The sequence below is a fragment of the Acipenser ruthenus genome, chromosome 1 (assembly GCF_902713425.1).
Source record: "Acipenser ruthenus chromosome 1, fAciRut3.2 maternal haplotype, whole genome shotgun sequence".
Lineage (NCBI taxonomy): Eukaryota > Metazoa > Chordata > Actinopteri > Acipenseriformes > Acipenseridae > Acipenser > Acipenser ruthenus.
In genome coordinates, this window is record NC_081189.1 from 2,221,168 (window position 1) to 2,235,286 (window position 14,119).

Sequence of the window (14,119 nt, forward strand, 5' to 3'; positions counted from 1 at the left end):
TTTCAACATAACGGTTTGAAATATCGACATCCTGTATTTGATTTTGATCCTACTTATTCCACTGGAGTCTGGCAGATATCATTATCTGCAGTTTTCTAGATAATAAACCCAAACATTTTGGACAGTTTCCGATATCAGGCTATACAAAGAGCTCCTTTCTTGTGTTTTTGACTCTGTGTTTACTCTTTGATGCTTGTTATCTTGTGTTTGTGGCATCAGGCTTATTGTTGAGATAACTTCATTTCAAACCACTTCCTGACATACTTGCAGAACAATATCATTTTTTTTCACAACATAATTATTTTTTATTTGCCAAGTACCTTTTTTGGAATTAACTAAATTAACTTAAAAGTCTATCTATCTATCTATCTATCTATCTATCTATCTATCTATCTATCTATCTATCTATCTGTCTGTCTGTCTGTCTGTCTGTCTGTCTATCTATCTATCTATCTATCTATCTATCTATCTATCTATCTATCTATTGTATTGAACGTTATGATTGGCGATAATGAGATGCATATTGTATAATGCTGTCATTTCTAAAAAAAAAAAAAAAGTAATTAATTACATGAGGGATGGGCCAGCTTCGGAGATCGTGTAAAACAAACTAAACCTTGGTGATGATTTCCTGTTGCCGGCCGATCTTGGCAATGCAGATGCAGTTTTGTTTCTCTATGCCTTGAAGACAGCATTCCAGAGACTAGAAGTAGCTGACAGAGCTGAAAGGTCATATTATCACATGACATGAATGGAATGAGGAAAGCTGTTCTCTCCGTACAAGCTCACAGCCAGGTGAAGGCAAAAGGCATTCCTTCTGTGGTTGTGTATAAAGTATACTGTGACAGGTGCACTGGTGGAACACTGGGTGCACCTGTCTGTGATTATCCTTATATAAGTCCCTATATAAAATTGTATAGGAAATAGCTTCTTCATGTTTGTGTAGTGGGACCCACATTAGGTGGGTAACGGATTGGCCTTTCCCGGCTATCTTTATTGTTATTTTTTGTTTTTAAATACTCTGGTGCTTGAACCACACTTTTCATTGTTTTCTGTAACTTTATGTTCCAGACCTTGCTTGCCCGTTGTGTATATTCAATTCAGTTAGTATGGGGAGGTGACTTTCAGACTCCCTATTACAGAGCTGCACTAACACAGCAATAAAAACATTTTAAACGTTCCCTCTTCAAGATGTTTCCATTGCGAGGGAACATCTCATTTACAAGCAAGTCCACACATTGCATTAAACAATCTCCAAGAATCTGAATAGAATTAAGAAATACTACAAGAAACTAAAAATCCATGGCCAGCGTTTTAACTAGAAGTCAGTGTCTTCACAGTAGACCCCAATGTGTTGACTCTGAACAGAAAGTATCATTGTTTGTGTAGACGAGTTCACAGAAGTCACATGTGTATGCTCTGCCTGCAGATGGGTTAGATATTAATAACCATGCTGTGATGTGCATGAAATCACAGAGCTGGTACAGCTGGGCTCTGTTAGCAATGCAGGTTTGCAATGAACACACAGTGAAGGCACTCTTGGATTCTTGATTGGAAAAAAATAACATTTAAACATTCAAAAAAAATCTAATAACAGTATCTTTAGTGAAATATATTTATAACTACATTAACATTAAAGGGAAGCGTTACAATATCTACAAAAGTATCCCTTAACATTAAAGCATCCCTTAATACTAAAGCACCCCTTAGCACTGACAAGACAAGTGGAACATTTTTACAGGGACACAGAACACCTGTTGGCAGATCCTTCAGTTTGGTTAGAAATGTTTTTCCACAGCAGCCCCCACAGAAAGTGACTGACATTCTCTAATCACTCTGAACATCAAGACTTCTTTTGATTTCTCTCTGCAATAAATCAAGCCAAACCAAATCAAATTCACAGGGAAAAAAATAATCCAAAGACCCAGGTTTAAAAAAGAAAGAAAGTAAAAGGAGTTAGCTGTTTGTAAAAGGGATTGCTGCTGCTGTTGCTGCTGCTGTTTTAATGTAAAGCCAGATGCATTTGAACTAAACAAAAAGCCGAATTGATTTGCATTACGGCTTCTGATCCTAACCCCTACATTATATCCATGCAAAACATCACAAAAAAAAACTTCCACCACAAAAATAACCTCAACAAAATGAACGAGATGTTTAGCACCAGTACAATACAAAGTTTTGCTTTTCTAAAAGAATATTAAAATGTCGTCTCTATGGAGTCAGCAGTGTCGGCTTTGAGTCTACCGCCCCCTGTTGAGTGACCTGATTATTGAACTCTGGAACGCCCTGTTGGCCTTCAGGTACAGAATCTGCGTGTCAGTGACGTGGAGATGAGAAACGTTTTCCTTCACAAAACGACGTCCTACACAGAAACAAAGCCAACCCCTCGAGTTTAGCTTCAGACCACACGTTTTGGCACTATCGATAATACCATAAAAGAAAGAAATATATATATATATATATATTTTCAGTGGAATTAGCATTAGTAATCTGGCCATGACATTTACACTTTCAAAGTATGTGATAAACAGCCCCGATTCTTGTCAGGAGTTAACATTACACAGACATTTCTCAGAAAAAGATATATATAGACGTGTTCGTCACTTGCGGTAAAACCTACCTCTAATAAGTAGACTGTACTCGAAGCAGTTTTGAGGGTGGGGTTCCCCGTGATTATTCAATGCACATACAGATTTGCGGTTGGAATTACGAATATATACAGTACGTTTATGAAACATTACGTTATGGAACTCCAGGAATTCATACTTAAAGTAATGCAAACAAAAGTAAAAAATAATCAATAAAAATTGTGTAATTTAGGCGAATGTTAGACAAATTCCTCTACATATATTCTAGGCATTTAACTACTTTAAATAGCATTAACAAATATATTATTATTATTATTATTATTAGTAGTAGTAGTAGTAGTAGTAGTAGTAGTAGTAGTAGTAGTAGTAGTAGTAGTAGTAGTATTGTCTATCAAATCCTGGTCCCGTTGAGATTATTTCTCTATGCCTGTTAACCACGCATTCAGAACCTTGGACAGCTCAGCGCTCGCTCGGACCCGGGGATGCTTGGTATTCACTGGAGAAGCACTCACCCTCAGTGTATTCCCTGCATCGCGTGTACTGTGTGTATTATTAAGACCAACTCAATCTAGATTCACAAGCTAGTGCTTAAACAATGACATGCTACTGTATGAGTGGCCTCCTTTAGACGGGTAGCTTGTGGCTGACAGTACAGGCTAGACCTTCATGTTGCCCCGGTCTGACAGGATATCAGATTCTGAAAAGGACCTTAAAGCTGTCCATACAGGGTTTGTTTTAACTTAGTGACATCATGCATTATGACGTACCTTGCAAGAGAAAGAGGGCTGCTAGCCTTGTAGGCGCTCAGTTGGTAGGTGATTCCGTATCCAAGACTACACGAATTCTGTTTCAGGCTTCGAAGCAGATTTGCACCACCGACTCTTAATCGTTGTGGGTCACCTTGCAGACTCATCTTTCTGAATTAGTGCCGCCCTGGCTGACAGTGTTATGGAAAGTGTGTCAGATGTGTTGTACACTTCCAGTATTTCAATTAGGTTTGACTGCACTTTGTAAACTGCAGATATCAATATGTTTAAAACACATGTCTGAAATGTGGGATCTGTTTTTTAAATTATTATTAATGCCTGTGTTCTTTGAAAACACCAGTGAACCTAGTTTAATTCCGATCGATTGTTATGTTGTATTAAATGCAACACACACACACAAGCACTGTCCTCCAGCAGGCACCCACTTACCATTGCAAAAACAAGCGTTCTGTTGAACGACCAGCACTCGACACAATCAGCAGGAGGCGTTTCTCTGCGGAACGCAGTGGAAACCCCACTAAAGCCTTGAGCTGACACAACGGAAACGCTGACTACAGCAGGACTGCCGTTTAGTTAGCCCACACCAGGCTTCAGCAGCGACGCTATCAATTGCGAGTGGAAACACACACTGTTTCTACAGTGTCCGGGACTCGTTACTATCCAGTTCAGCTTATTATTGCACAGCAGCCGTGGGTGTAAAAGGTGATCGTTTCCTGTGGTTTTTCTCTGTTATTAATCATTGATCTTTAAATCTTGAGGATGTGCTTATTGGAACTGAGGCGGGGAGTCTTAGGCCCTGTCCACACTATGCCTTTAAACTGTATAGTTGCCTTTAAACCAGCTAAAGCTTGCGATGTTTTCAGGCAGGGCATCTATAGTATCATTAAATCAGTTGCTAGTACATCGCATTTATTCATTGGTCAGATTACAAGCCAGTTACCTGCAAGTGCCCATCACCCTATTAGGTATATAATCCTGCTTCGCAAGCGCAGTCCTGCAGTGCTTCGAATTACCGTTTGTCGTTTGTTTGGTTACATACCCCCACCGGTCGTATCGATGTTGTCTCTTACCTTCTCCTTGCGGATTCGACTCTCCAGTCGTAGACCAGTCCAGAGGAAAACATCCTGACAGGAATCGTCTAAAAACCACATCTATCTTACAATCGCTTCATTTCAGTCATTCCGTCGCCTAACGTTCTTCCAGTAAACGTCATGCGCAAAATCCACAAGGTAGGAATGTTAAATGTAGTCATATTGTTACTTCCGCTTGAAATGCATGACATCAAGTTCACAACTGCCACACCTTGCTTGTGCAAAAAAAAAAAAAAAAAGTTTTAGCTTAGCTCTAAAACGTATTTAAATAAACTGTGGAACAAAAGTACACAGCTCAAATAAAGATCATGCGCACCTTAGCGTAAATTGAATTTCAATTTAAGGGAAGCTGTTATTTTGTACACAGCTCAAATAAAGAACTTCCGCACCTAGGGTAAATTGAATTTCAATTTAAGGTATGCTGTTTTTTTGTCCTTGAGTGAAGTGAATTTCAATTTAAGGTATGCTGTTTTTTTGTCCTTGAGTGAAGTGAATTTCAATTTAAGGTATGCTGTTTTTTTGTCCTTGAGTGAAGTGAATTTCAGTTTAAGGTATGTTGTTTTTTTGTCCTTGAGTGAAGTGAATTTCAGTTTAAGGTGTGCTGTTTTGTTGTTAATAGATGCATTTTTTGTTAATAGATGAGTTTGCATTATATTACTTACTTTTTGTTACTTCCACCTCTCGATTTCCATTACATGAGAGAGATGTTAAAACTTCATGCTGATTTGAACTCGGCTCTTGCCAAGATAAGCACCAACTAAGACATAGCTTTACAGTAAGCTAATTTGATCCATCTGCATCTCCATCCATTTGTGCTTCCTTCCATATCATGATGTAGATATCCTTCTGCCTGATGTTGATGGCTGAAGTGTAATGCTGGCCCCAGGGATCAGCTTATTTTTCCTCCCCAGCGCATCAGCACACACAATGGATGCGATGCTGGCTCCGGGGATCAACCACAGTGTGGTCTCCCCAGAGCATCAGCATGACGACTGTCTGGATTGAGCTAAGTAGGGTACATCTCTGGGGTCTTCAAGTGGGCACCTTCCATCCTTGGTGTTTCGTTGACTAGCCCACACCACCTCAAGAGGGCTCGATGGTGATTCTGGCATCCCAGCATCACCCCCCTCCGTCCCCCACTCAACTCAGCCCAGCTTACTTACCCGTACATCAGCGTTGCTTTCTTTCTATTGTGCTTGAGATCCCCAGCCAGAATCTTTCCGTCTCAACCACAGCCAGCTTCTGCTCCTCTCTGCTGCTTCAGATAAGTTCTTCATTGTGCGACCCAACTCTTGGCCACTGAATCCGACGTCTGTGAGAAACCGGGTTGTAGAGTGTGCCACAAATCCTCGACAACCCACCTCCACTGGGTAAACCCGGACTCTCCATCCTTGCTGTTCCGCTTCAGTGGCTAGTTGAACATACCGCAGTTTTTTCCTCTCATACGCCTCATCTACAGCATCCTCCCATGGCACTGTTAACTCTACCAGGTGAACAAGGCGTGCTGATCCAGACCACAAGACAATATCTGGTCGAAGGTTAGTGGTGGCAATCTCAGCTGCCAGCATTTTCCTGTCTCTTGCAGCTTCCAGTTGTCCTGGGTGAGGCTTGGTTTTAAGACCTTTTCTTGGCGGTTGCTCTCCTGGGTTGAGGAATGTTGACTTTTGTGTGTAATGTTTTGATGGAACTGGTGGCAACTTATTGGTCATGTTACGCTTGTCTTCCAATGTTAAGGCCAAACATTGCAACACCTGGTCATGGCGCCAAGTAAACCGTCCTTGGCTAAGACCTATCTTACATCCTGTCAAAATGTGCCTTAATGTTGCAGGTGATGAACACAAAGGACATGAGAGATCCTCTCCTACCCAGAGGTTTAGGTTGTGTGGTGATGGGAGAACATCATATGTTGACCTGATGAGGAAACTGATCCTGCTGTGTTCCATTGTCCATAGGTCTCGCCAGCCAATCTTGCGTTGTTCCACACTCTCCCATCTCATCCATTCTCCCCGCTTGGCCTGGGAAACGGCCTTTACACAAATACAGCACTCAGAACAGGCGCCTGAAGGAGTTGAGACTATCAATACTGCTGTACCGTATACAATTTCTGAGGCTTGTTGTAACATGGTGGCTCATATCACGGAACGACGTGTTCAGATGCTGAAATCAAGGCACATTGATATCTGGAGCGATGAAATCGGTCAAGGAGAACTTCAGAGTTCAAAACGAAACGCACACATTCTGATAAAATGTACCCCTTGTGTTTTTAAAAAGCAAAGCCATAACGTCCATGCTGAGAAGCACTATGTCTTCAGTCAACACAGCTGATCCTATTTCTTAGGAGGCTGTGCTTAATAACATCTCCTTCACTGCAGGGAGATCACAAGTGGGATATAATCAAATAAAACAAATACTCTCTTGTTCTTCTGTTTCAGGAGTCTGCATCCTATGGTTTGCGAGACATATTTGGATACACAATGAAATAAGTCTCTTAGTGGTGTGTACTTTGCAAGGACACCCATGTTTGAATACCTGTGGTGTGCTCAGAGCCGTGTTCCTATTCAAGAGAATATATATATATATATATATATATATATATATATATATATATATATATACACACACACACACACATTCTGGGGGTGGGTAATAGGGGGGTTTCACTGCAGTGAAAATGCAAGCACTGGGCTTCCAAAGTCTAGTGCAGATCTGCCAGCTGATGTGAGTTTTGAGTCAAATGTTCCTCTATTGTGGGTGGGGGAGAGTTTTTATATACTCCCACCAGCTCATCAGCAGTCTTTAGAACAGGGCTTCTCAAACCCGGAACCCGGGACCCCTGTGTCTTTTGGTTTTCATTACAACTGAGCTTTCAATTACTTAAGTAGATCCTTAATTGAACAATAATTTGCTTAATTTGAGCTTTTTAATTGTTCTCAGCTCCTCAAAAGTTGCAATTTCAAGTTACTTATAATATTTTACAATTAACTTGAAATCTACAACTTTGTAAGAGCTGATAACAATTAAAAATACCAAATTAAGCCAATTATCTTTACAGCCCAAATTAAAATTAGGATTGCCTTTTGTCTGATTTTGAAGAAAAAAATAGAAAGTAAAAAAATATAAAAATATAAAAATAAAAGTATTTTTCTTGGTTTCAATCTGTCTTGTTCACTAATGTGTGTTACATTGTTTGCAAAATATCAGCATTCCTCCCATCATGCTTCACACTGCCTCTTTCTTATTGGCTAGAGCAGTTAGAATTTCCGCAGGCCAAAAGATGAACAAAACGCAGGTAGAAAATTATCGGCCACGCCACACCACAATTAGGGTCACTTTTTTTTCTGAAACGATGACACAATATTTATAGCTCCCACTAAAGATAAAATAAATCATCTAAGTGTTACTCTGCTGGTGCATAGTAATTTGTAAGGGTCGTTAGCTAAGGGTTTTGTATGAGACATATCTGGCTACGTGATTAATAAGTATGTCTCTTAGTGGTCTGCACTCTCACTCTTTGCAAGGAGACTCACGTGTGAATCCCTGTGGTGCAAGTACAGCAGCCTGCTCGTGTTTCTGTTAAAGAAACAATATATCTTAGGATGGGTGAGAGGGGGCTTTCAACAGAGGTAAAAATGCAAGCTTTGACTTTCCATAGTATGGGGCTTCTCCTCCAGCTGATATGAGTTTTGAGTCAAATGTTCCTCTGCTGTAGGAGATTGCAGGAGCTCTGTTTGAATCACCAGCACCTACTCAACAGCAGTCCGTCATGTCATTTCAAAGCATGAGGTATTGTATGTTGGGTGTGATGGGCGACACTGGCTGCCTTGCTAAGCTGGAGAAGCCAAGCAGTTTACTGTACCGATATAAAAAGCAATATGAACGAGGGAAACAAGCATGTACAGTGTGGCTTCTGGCACGTGGACTATATGGATCACACAATATGTAAGTAAAGTGTGTCACTTAGTTTTACATTTAAGATTTAGTATGATTAAATATAATGCAAACGAGTGTTCTAGAGACGTTTCATGAGTAAACATGTCTTCAGAGATTCATTTGAATTGTTTCAGATCAAACAGAAGGTTCACACATCTGTACTGTTCACTTTGTGTTTAGTATTTAATTCAGATATAAAGCCGGTTTTATTGTGCCTCATAAATCGAAACATTTTTAGGCCAAGCATGCCCCTGGTGCAGTGCCAGTTGGTTTAGGGTGTGAATGCAACACATATTGCTGATTAGCATTGCAGACATGCTTTTGTTAAGCTTCTTGTTGCCGGCAGTGGATGAATGCATCATCTGTCATTGTGCATGGCTCTGTGTATTACTGATTTGTATATTCTTGGAATGCACTGCTCCACACTGTAAATGATATAACTGAGCACAGTTAAGATCTTACTTTATACCTGATTGATTGAAAGACATGACAGGAGTGAACTGTTTCAGTACTCTTGAGAGTGACTTTAAACCAGCTCACTGTTAAACAGATTCCTGTGTTGTGATACTCATGGATCAGAGCCGTGTTTGCTGGAGACCTGATTGAATACCATGAAGACCCCCCCACCGCCCCCAAAAGTATTGAGAGGGTGGCTGAGGATTTAAAGAAACACATTGACAAAATATATTTTCATAAGGAGAGGGCAAAATCAATTTGTAAATAAATAAGAAAACCGACTGCCATTTTTATTTTTTTTTATATAAATATTTTAATAACATTAGGTGAAAATGTATCCCACAGAAAAAATAAAACAAAATCAACAAACAAACAGAAAGCCGTCAGGTTTATAAAAATCATTTTGTTTGGTCATTTTGGAAATCAAAACCCAAATGAATTTGCACTGATCTTGTGTTGGTGGATACAGCTGGAAGCATTGTCACCTCAATACTGTTTTTACATTTTAGAGGTTCTGAATGAAAAACAATTATTAACCATGTGATGCATAAACAGCTGTCACACTAAATCATGCAAAGATCTTCCTTTCATTCATCCAGACTTGACAAAAGCAACATTTAGCTCAATATCAAAAAGCATTTGGATAGACATGATTTTCTTAAAAATGAATAGAATAGATTGTAATATTCTAGAACAAGTTACACATTACACTGCAAAATGTAAGTTCTGATTTTAACATATCTATTAACTATGTAATTCTATATTTAGACCATTCAGTATTTATTATGTTTCAATTATTGCTTTCTGATTCAAAATTAATACATTGGAGGAAATTCACAAAGTATTTTACCCAAAAGTGTCATTAGTGCCATTTTTTTCTGAATATAGAAAAATCTTCAGTGTCACAAAACTATATAAAAATAAATTTAGAAAAAGTGTGCTAATGACACAGGAGTAAATGGTTTTGTGAATTGTAAGTAAAGTCTGTAATGCATTGCCCAAGTGTTTTCATGGATATCTAGCTCCAAGCATTAATACAATTTCTGTTGCTCAGGATTCATCTGAATTTGTACATTACCTGTGTAGGAATGTAAAATGAACGCTCTAGCTGTTTAGACTCCTGAAAGCTAGCTGTGGGCAGATGAATTAATGCATGGAAACACCCCCATACAGCAGCACTAGCGTACCTTCAATCCAAATTTCAGAACGATGAAACACAGCCGGCTTCATGACTTCATAGTTAAAACAAAACAACTGCTCTTTCATTTCTCTTTTTCTTAATATCTTTTCTCTGCCTGCAATGCAGTGAAGACCTCGGATTCTATGAGATTGCAATTTATTCCATACATGCTTACCGTATCATTTTTTTATATATATAATTGTTTTTTTGTTTGTTTTTTCATTTGAAGAAAAGCAGTTCTATGTTGTGTGGTCATTTGATCAATGAAGGGAGGGGGTTGATAATGTGACCTATGGAACAGTATACTGTTGTCAATTGTCAATGCTTTTTTCAAATACAGTGTTTTTAAAAATATCTCAGAAAAACAAGTCTGTTAATGAAATGTGTGAATTACTATTGTTCTGAATTAGAGAGAGCTAATTACAAAGCATGTCTGAATCTGGCATGTTGCATTGCTATCAGTTAAACTATATTTCATTATAAAAAAAAATATTTAAAGGTTAATTAAAACAAACAACGAAATAAAAAACCCACACATGGCCATGGTTTGTGTACCTACAAGAAATACAAAACATGTATTATAAACAACCACGGTTAAGAGATAAATAACTACTGTTTAATAAATATTTGATCATATATATATATAATTTTGTAGTTTTGTGCAGTTTTTTATTATTTGTAGATTTTTTTTTGTATTTAATAATTTCTGGCAACTGTAATGCACAATTTATGGCTAAATGGGATAAATGAAAACAAAGCACTATTTAATGCTCAAAACTTAAATTATTTTTTAGGCTATGGCTATGGCCACAAGTTTGCATCACCTAGAATTTTAAATATATATAAAATTAGATTTATTTATTTATTTATTTATTTATTGATCTTTTATTTAACATCATGTAATCAAAGAAACTACAAAATGAAATCACAAAAGTCTACCGGAAGCCATACTAGGAGAACAGTATTTCATGCTAGATTTTGAAATGTCACATTTTTCAATTTTTGTCAGTATATGGAAAACTACAAAGCGGTATGTCATTCAATATGTTAATGTAACATTATTCAACACGTTTCATTCAACTTTGAGAAGCAAAATTATTTCATTCTATAGGGTGATGCAAAACTTTTGGCTATAGCTGTACAATAAATGCATAACATTTTATTTAAAAGTTGTATGTACTTGATTGCTTGAAGATTTTACATTTAGAATGTTTGATTATTTATCTATCTATTATATTTGAAAAAAATATTAAAATAAAGAAGTGTTTGTTTTGCCCTAGAATACAGTTTTATAGCTTCTGGGTTCAAACATACTGTGTATGAAAGAAGCAAATTTAACACTGGGATTACACATGTAAAAAATATAGTTACTATGTAACTAAATCTGTAATTACTGTGTTTTAATTGGCATACAATCTATGAATCCTCTTCCCATTAACTTGCCCATCTTTTCCTATCTGTGTTTGGGAGGTGTTTCATGAATAAGACAAGTTATTGAGCAATAAAAGCAGGCTGGCATAAGGACCCTATTTTAATAATCTGCACAATGACGGCATTCAGATCAACAGACCCCATATAGAGTTTCAACAATGTTTTAAAAACTAGTGTACTGTATGACAGTGAAAAGGAAACTTTTCTGAGAAATGTGAACTAATGTGTATAGGCAAATGTTCAGCACTTGCCCTATATAGAGTTTACCACATTAAACCTGAAACTAGCAGGTGCACAGTACAGCTAGCAGGAGAGACCACCATGTGTAACTCCCACCACAGAGTGTAAAGAAACAAGGCAATGGGGTGCGTAACAACAGAGATCACACAGCTACCTCTACAGTGTGTGCAACACTCAGCTTGCTCAATGCATTAGCACTGCACACAGACGAATCCTCAATCACATGGCTATTTAATAATGTTTTTGTAAAGTTTTGAAAGCTTCCCTCCTGTTCTTTCAGGCAGCCATTGCTTCCCCCCCCCCCACCTCCACACACACACACCTAGTCATGCGGTGAAGGCTGCGGGTTTGATGCGGTCCCTTTGTTTCTGACAGAGCTGCATTGAAATGGAGCCTCGTGGGAAGGCAAGTTGAAAAAAAAACATTACGGATGAATGAGGTAAAACCAGTACTTTCAAAGTGTAACTTCTTCAGCAGAAAGTATGTATTTATTTTTTATTTCAATTGACATGAATGCTATTATCATCTTATTAGATTCATGTTAATAGGTTTGTGTTTTTTAGGGGAGCTCCCGAGTGGCGCATCCAGTAAAAGGCGCTCCGCGTGGAGTGCAGGATGCGCCCTGTAGCCTGGAGGTCGCCGGTTCGAGTCCAGGCTGTTCTCTGTTTATTGATGGCAATTTGTAAAGATTGATTTGGGGAAATCATCACACAGCTATCATGTCTCCTTTTCTGGTAATCTGCCTAATAAATAGCTGTTGTATTTTGATTGACCAAATATTTCCAACCACTTCAATGCAGGGCTCATCATGCAGGTGGCATTTTAAAAACAACAATAACATAAGTTATATATTTATTTACATTCCCAAATATAGTGCTGAGTGATAATAGCACAGGCTGAGGCACCTTAAAAAGCAACTTACATGTGTGAAATATCACAGTTATCTTAACTAATGTATTTTTTTTCTCATTTTAAATTTACTTTCTACATAATCTTCTAGTTCAGTCACATCCTGGTGACTTTTTAAAACAAAAATGCCAGAGTGTAACCATTAGCCTTGCCCACACCCTGCAACAGAGTCTGCCTCTGGTGGAGGTAAGAAAGACTTCATTAAGAAATACTATTTTGAAGGCACCAGGATGTGATGACTCAAAACAGAAAACAATATACTAAGTGATTCTAAGCAGCAAGAAAGATCCCTTAGTTCTAATGACTGTGACATTTCGGATCAGTATCAAGTTGCTCTTTAACCTTCAATAGGGGTGTGCTGATACTCGGATTTCTCCTTTAAAAAGTATTTGTCGCCAGGTATTAAATAAATCCAAACACAAATATTAATGAATGTGTTGATTTCAAAACAAGAACAGCTGCCCTTCCCTCACCTTTAGAACTGAGTACCAATCGATGGCGATTAAAAGCCGACTGGAAGCACATTCTCCTCTCATCCTGGGCACAGACATTTTTACTGGTGTGCTGCCGTACCGAGGCCATGAACTGTCAATGAAAATATATTACAAAGCTAGCCAATGAAACTGATTCATCACATCAACGTGAGCGTTCCTTAAACTCCGCAGCTAACACTGTGGAAACTGGGGCATGAAGTTTATTCAGAGATTAGATTTTGGCCAGGACTACAATCCCACAATTCACTACAGAGATGATGCATTTCTAAGGAAAGTATGAAAAGTGAAATAAAAAAAATAAAAAAATAATATCAAAAGGATAAAGGCAGGTAAGACAAATAATCACTTAGAATTAAAAACAGCTCAAGACAGGTTCTATATCACATAACACTGAGATTGTTACTGATTGCTACTCAATGATTGTGTAGACAAGGGAAATCGAGGCACTGCATTGTTTTATGTTGAGTATTTGATATGTTTTATTGCATGTAATTCCTACCTAATAACTTCACATTTCTTAAAGGTAATTACTCAGGAAATACAAGTACTGGCACACCCCAAAAGAAGAAGGGCACGGGTGAGCAGGAATGGGAAGAAGCTGAAAGCACAGCTCCCTGTCCCCCTGAGCAGGGCTTGAACCCAGGCCTCCAGAGCTGAACTAAACAAGAAGCTACTAAAGCAGCCACCTAGGTGCCCCCAACCCATCTGTTATTTGAAACAGAGATTGAGGTGGGCTCTCCTTTGGAAAATGTTTTTTTTTTTTAATTTACAAAAACCCAATGAAACCATCCTCCCATTAGATGAGAAAGTCTTGCATTCAATCCCACCCACAAACTGGAAACAGGGTCTGTGCAGTTCTCTGTTTCAGTATGAACAACACATCTCCTTTCTTTGAAGAGCAGGACCAGAAACTGCCCACTCAAAGCAAACAGAGAGGAGCTTTCTCTTCGGGGTTACCATTTGAGAATGAGACATTGGCAGAGTGGCTCATCACAGGCACATGTATATCACACTGTGGAAACCCCCCTCCACA